The following is a 6,435-nucleotide window of genomic DNA, read 5'->3' on the forward strand; positions in this document are numbered from 1 at the left end:
GGAGCCAGTTCACTTCTAAAGGCAACTTGGGGCTGGGCCTGAGGAAACTAATGAGGAATTAAGTGACTGCGCTTGTTCTCCAGGGACAGAAGGGAACTGGCAGACCAACTTGTAATTTGGAACATTAACGTTCATTTTTGGTGGGCTCCTCCTCCCTCTGCTCTGATTCTTTCTGTTTCAACCTCTTGGAATCTGTCTTTCCCAATGTAAGTCAGAGCCCAGTGCATCATGATGCAGTTTGGTTTGGTTTGGTTCTGTAAAAATATTCTTAACTGCATTTGTTCAGGCAAACCTGTCATCATTTATGCCTGAGGCAAGGTGGAGGGAAATCAGGAAACAAAGGATTAGGTATCATATAGATTAAACTTGGCTGACAAAAATGTTCTGGCGTGGAGTCTAGGCGGGGGAGGTATTTAAAATGTGAGAGTATGAGAGAGAAGTGAATAGATTTGCAGGATCTGGTTTAGTGGGGTTTAGTAAGTTTTGCAAACTTTAGAAGCTATACAGGGAACACACTATATGACCCAACCTCCTGGACATCTTGAGGTGTAAAGAGAACTATTCTTAGTAATTAGGCAACTTTAGCAGAATAAGGTTGAAAACGGTTAGAAGAAAAACCTAGAAAATGTTATAAATATTATTTCTACCCATAGCTCAATTGGAAGGATTCCTCATTAGCCTGTGGCTACAAAGGGTTACTTTTTTTTTTTTTTTTTTTTTGTAAAATCGAATCACATCGTTTCAGAGCCCTCTTAAAAATTTCAAACTTGCTTGCCTTACATTAGGGCCACTCAAAGAGTTCTCAGTATTTCTGTGTGTACCAAATGGGTGCCTCTCATGAGCCCGCAAGTGAATTGGTCAGCTGCAGTCACCTCATCTGCCTTTTTAGTTCTTCCTGATCTGGCTCCCACTTCTCCACATCCTCTGCCCTTGAAGCTGAGTGGAGATGACTTTTAAAAATGGCTATAACTTGATGTGCCAAAATTTTCCTGTTTGAAAGAAATTTCCAAGCACATCAACACATGCAAATAGACGCTGTGGTAAGGTAAGGAAGGCAGGGAAGGAGAGAGTGAGGAAGAAATGAAGATGTTGTATATATGCACTGTGCCTGGGTCCTAGGTCTATCAGCCTTAAATGACAGTTGTAATAATTTGTTGCAGTCATGATGCTACACACATATTAATGTGAACTATCCCTATCAGAGATAGGAGAAAACTAAGATAACTCTTATTTCTTTTTTTTCTTCCTTTCTTCTTTCTTTTCTTTCCTTCCCTTCCTTCCTTCTTTCCTTCCTTCCTTCCTTCTTCCTTTCTTCCTCTTTCTTTCTTTCTTTCCCCTTCCTTCCTTCTTCCTTCCTTCTTCTTTCTTTCTTCCTTTCTTCCTCCCTCCCTCCCTCCCTCTCTCCCTTTCTTTCTTTCTTTCTTTTTCTTCCTTCCTTCCTTCCTTCCTTCCTTCCTTCCTTTCTTTCTTTCTTTCTTTCTTTCTTTCTTTCTTTCTTTCTTTCTTTCTTTCTTTCTTTCTTTCTTTCTTTCTTTCTTTCTTTCTTTCTTTCTTTCTTTCTTTCCCTCCCCTTCCTTCCTTCCTTCCAACTTCCTCAATTGTTCTTTCATGCAACAAGTATTTATTGAGCATTGACTATGTGAAGGACACTGTGCTAAGGGCAGGGGAAATAGTAATTAACAAAATAGACACAGTCTTGTCTCTCAAGGAGCCTAGAGTCTAGGGCAGCATAGAGACCATTTGTAAACAAGGCATCATATAAAAATTCATTAAGTATAATTTTGTTAAGTACTGTGAAGGAGAAGCTTTTGGTACTTTGTGTGTGTGTGTGTGTGTGTGGTAAGAACACTTAACATGAAATCTACCCTTTTAACTTTTTTTTAAGTACACAACACAATTTTGTTGACTATAGGCACAATGCTTACCGCATACCTTTAGAACTTATTCATCTTGTATAACTGAAACTTTACACCTGTTAAACAGCAGCTCCCCATTTTGCCCTCTCTCAACCCCTGGCAACTAACATTCTACTCTCTGTTTCTGTGAGTTTGACTATTTTACTATTTTAGATACCTCATATGAGTAGAATCATGCAGTATTTATCCTGTGACTGCCTTATTTCACAGCATAATGTCCTCTGGGTTTAGCCATGTTGTCACGTACAGCAGGATTGCCTGTTTTTTAAGACTGATTAATATTCCATTGTATGTATATACCAAATTTTCTTTATTCATTCATGTGTCAATGGACATTTAGTTTTTTTCCCATATCTTAGTTATTGTAAATAATGCTACAATGAATACGAGAGTACAGATATCTCTTCAAGATCCTAATTTCAAATATTTTGGATAGATACTCAGAAGTGGGCTTACTGGATCATATGGTAGTTCTAGTTTTAACTTTTGGAGGACCATCCATACTGTTTTGCACAGCAACTGCACCATTTTAATTCCCACCAACAGTGTTACAAGTGTTCACTTTTCTCTATATCCTTGCCAATACTTATTTTTTGTTTTTTGATAGGAGGTGTAAGACAATATCTTATTATGGTTTTGATTTACATTTCCCTCAAGATTAGTGATGTTGAACATCATTTCCTTCATCTGTTGGCCATTTGTATGTCTTCTTTGGAAGAAGTCCTTTGCCTATTTTTCAGTCATACTCTCAAGAGTGTATAACAAGGGGGACAAACCTCATCTGGAAATGTATGTAGTGTGGCCAGACTGAGAAGATAAAACTACAGGACATCCAGCTAAATTTGAATTTCAGATAGACAACAAATCTTTTAGTATTACCATACTTTATACAGTATCTGAGATATACTAAAAGCTTATTTCTTGTTTACCTGAAATTCAAATTTAACAGTTTTCTGTATTTCATCTGGCAATCCTATGTGTGGGGTGGGGGAGGGAATAGTTAAGGAAGGCTACTTTTAGGAAGTGATATCTGAACTTAGCCCTAAAGGGTAATTGGCAAGAGAGGGCACAAGCAAGTCAGACAGACAGAAGGAATAGCACATGTACTGAAGTGGGAAAGGATCTGGTAATTGTAGTCATCATGGGCATAATGTAAGGAATCATGGGGGGAAACGGCATTTATTGATGTTGGAAAGAGAGAAGAAGCCAGAAAGATCAGGGATTAGCAGGTTAGGTTAAGAATGTTGGATGTTATAGAGAACAGACTTGAGGTTGCCAAGGAGGTGGGGAGAAGGGAGAGGGTTGGACTGGGAACTTGGGGTTGATAGATGCAAACTATTACATTTAGAATGGATAAACAACAAGGTCCTGCTGTATAGCACAGGGAACTATATTCAATATCCTGTGATAAACCACAATGGAAAATAACATAAAAAAAGAATGTCTATATGTGTATAACTGAGTCACTTTGCTGTACAGCAGAGATTGGCACAGCATTGTAAATCAACAATACTTCAATTAAAAGAAAAAGAGTGAATGGAGAAACAAACAAACAAAAAAGAATGTTGGATGTTAACTACACTGGGGAAGGATATTAGAAACTGGGCTCTAGTCGTGAGACTACAAGGAGTCTCCTGCTGGCCTGAGGCAAGTCACTTCACCTCTCTGGATCTCAGTTTACTCATGGGCCAAGTAGATGTTAAAATACTGACACATGAGATAATGAAACACAAGTCCTGAAAGGTCCACCCAGAAAGAAAACTCAAGGTCATCTAATCTAAAACCCTCAAGATAAAACTGGCATTGACTGAAAACAAAAGTATGAAGACTTTGAAGTCAGTCTTAGATGCAAAGCCTGACTCTGTCACTTGCCTGCTCTGTGGCCTTGGGTGAGCAAGTCAACCTCTCTCTGAGCCTCCACACTTCTCATGAGCAGGATGAGGTTAACAACATCTTCTTCCTAAATTGTTGTTAAGATTAGTTATGAAATAAATAGAACACTTGTCACAGAGTTACTCTCCCAATGATTTTTTTGCCCATATAGGTTGGCTGTCTGTTCATAATTTTAAATAATTCTGGAATCATTTGGTGGGAGTCTAGAAGGTGAGGAGAAAAGAAGCAAATTGTTGCCATAGACACACATTATGTACATCACAGTTTTTGCCTATGGCCATCGCTGCTTTTGGAAATAGTTGATCTGTTAGTTCTGGAGGCTCAGGGAAGATGACGATTCAAACAACAGATGCCCTGAGACTCTCAGGCTATGAAGTGTCAAAAGTTCAAGAGATGCAGTAGGAGAAAGAAAGACTATGAATCTTGAAATTTTCCTCCTTCTCCAGGTAACATTTTAAGGGGGGCTTCTAGAGATAATTTGATTCAAATACATTCAATTAATTAATTAAGCAAACATTAATGAATATTTTTATGCAGCTCTTAAGCAGCTTACAAGTACCTAGAGGAAGACAAACAAATCAGTTGAATAGGGACATGTTTATTGATGTCCCAGGGGAGTGGACTTTATTAGTAGGAATTTTATACCAGGTTAAGGAGAAGACGGCTCTGGAGAGACCTTGGAGCATCTCTCAGAACACCAAACGGAGGCCGGCCCTGCTCTCCAACAGTGGCTCTAGCTCAGTGCCCTCCTCCTGCTCAAGGTGTCCTGCTAGTTAGGGCTGTAGAGCTGGTTTGTGATCTAATTTCTCAGTTCCCTCTAACACACTGAGACCAAATGGTAGGCACTTGCTGTGGTAGGTTAGCATTTGAGAAATGTTGGCTGAACTGAACTGTTTACCTAAGGGCTCAGTGCCAAGTAGATGGCAAAATATTTAGTGGAATCTTTCATATTTTGAAAAAGCAATAGAAGTCCAAGCTCATTGAGCTGTTAGTTTTTTCAGCAAAGATGGATGTGTGTGAATCCATCCATAGCTGAGTCTAGTTCATGCTTTTGCAAAGCAACTGGCCATATTAGGAGAGAAGTTGGTGGCTGAGAAGAGCTACGCAAATCCTTTAACAAAGGTGATGCCTGTGACTAATTCTCCAATGGAGGCTGAAAAATAGAACCCAGAATGAACAGGTGATAAGCATTTACAATTTGAGGTCCTACAAAATGTTTGTTTAAATTGATCAGGGTTTAATGTCTCTAGATTGTTTTTTTGTGCTCCTCTTTTGGAAGAAAGGAAACTTACGAAAACCATATGGTATAAAGGATTCAGTTTAAGAAGGTCAACCTCCCACACCTTCTACAGTTATGGTTTTGGACAAAGGAAACTGCTGTTCCAGAGGATGTCCCTGGGGCACTGATCTTCAGAATCCCCAAAGAAAGGTTCAATTGTGTTCAGAAAGGCTGCCTTTCCTCACAGGAAAGGGAGTAGCATGTTTTAGAATTATTGCCAACTGCAAGGTTGAGACAAAAATATCAGAGACTCTGAGTTGGAATATTCCAGTGACCTCCAGCCCTCCAGTGGTCAGAGATCTGGGGTGCCAGGTGCTCCAGGGCAGTTGAGGAAACTGCCTTCTCAGAGGTTCTAGTCTAGGGGGAAAAGAGGAACATATGGTACGAAAAATATATAAAAGTCAAAAGCTCAAATAATGTGAAGGTGTGCATCACTGACACATATTGGTTTGGGTTTTTTTCCCCCATTTAACCACACAATTTGTTTGTGTTTTTACTCCTTTGTGGGGCTATCTTTTTTTCTTTTTTAAATCTATGTTGGCAGTCTCTGTGTAAATATATGAGACCTACGAAGATGCTCATCAGGAGCCCTGTTCTCTGGCCAGTTAAAAAGTGAAATGGGGCTTCCCTGGTGGCGCAGTGGTTGAGAGTCTGCCTGCCAGTGCGGGGGACACGGGTTCGAGCTCTGGTCTGGGAAGATCCCACATGCCGCGGAGCGACTGGGCCCGTGAGCCACGATTACTGAGCCTGCGCGTCTGGAGCCTGTGCTCCGCAACAAGAGAGGCTGTGATAGTGAGAGGCCTGCGCACTGCGATGAGGAGTGGCCCCCGCTTGCCACAACTGGAGAAAGCCCTCGCACAGAAACGAAGACCCAACACAGCCATAAATAAATTAATTAAAAAAAAAAAAAAAGAGTCTCTTATAAAAAAAAAAAAGTGAAATGTACTTAGACCGGCTTCCTCTAAGTTTATAGCAAACTTTCATTAGTACAAAAGCCACTTACTTAATAAAAAGTCTATGGTTCACCATTAGAATCATTATCAGTATCACCACAAAGATAATTTTTTATAAAATGGAGAGTACATTTTAAAATCCAGTTTCCGGGCTTCCCTGGTGGCGCAGTGGTTGAGAATCTGCCTGCTAATGCAGGGGACACGGGTTCGAGCCCTGGTCTGGGAAGATCCCACATGCCGCAGAGCAACTGGGTCCGTAAGCCACAACTACTGAGCCTGCGCATCTGGAGCCTGTGCTCCGCAACAAGAGAGGCCACAATAGTGAGAGGCCCACGCACCGTGATGAAGAGTGGCCCCCACTTGCCGCAACTAGAGAAAACCCTAGCACAGAAAT

General features: G+C 40.5%; 1 long non-coding RNA gene across 1 annotated transcript; it reads right to left on the bottom strand.

The window, feature by feature from the left end:
* Window positions 1-1,340: 1,340 nt before the first annotated feature.
* LOC309640459 lies at window positions 1,341-6,184 on the bottom strand. The gene is made up of 2 exons (XR_014252242.1): window positions 6,035-6,184; window positions 1,341-5,711 (listed from the first exon to the last, which is right to left on the bottom strand). It is a non-coding gene; the product is annotated as an uncharacterized lncRNA (long non-coding RNA).
* Between the last annotated feature and the right edge of the window lie 251 nt (window positions 6,185-6,435).

The sequence above is a fragment of the Balaenoptera physalus genome (assembly GCF_965194825.1).
Source record: "Balaenoptera physalus genome assembly, chromosome: 13".
Taxonomy (NCBI): domain Eukaryota; kingdom Metazoa; phylum Chordata; class Mammalia; order Artiodactyla; family Balaenopteridae; genus Balaenoptera; species Balaenoptera physalus.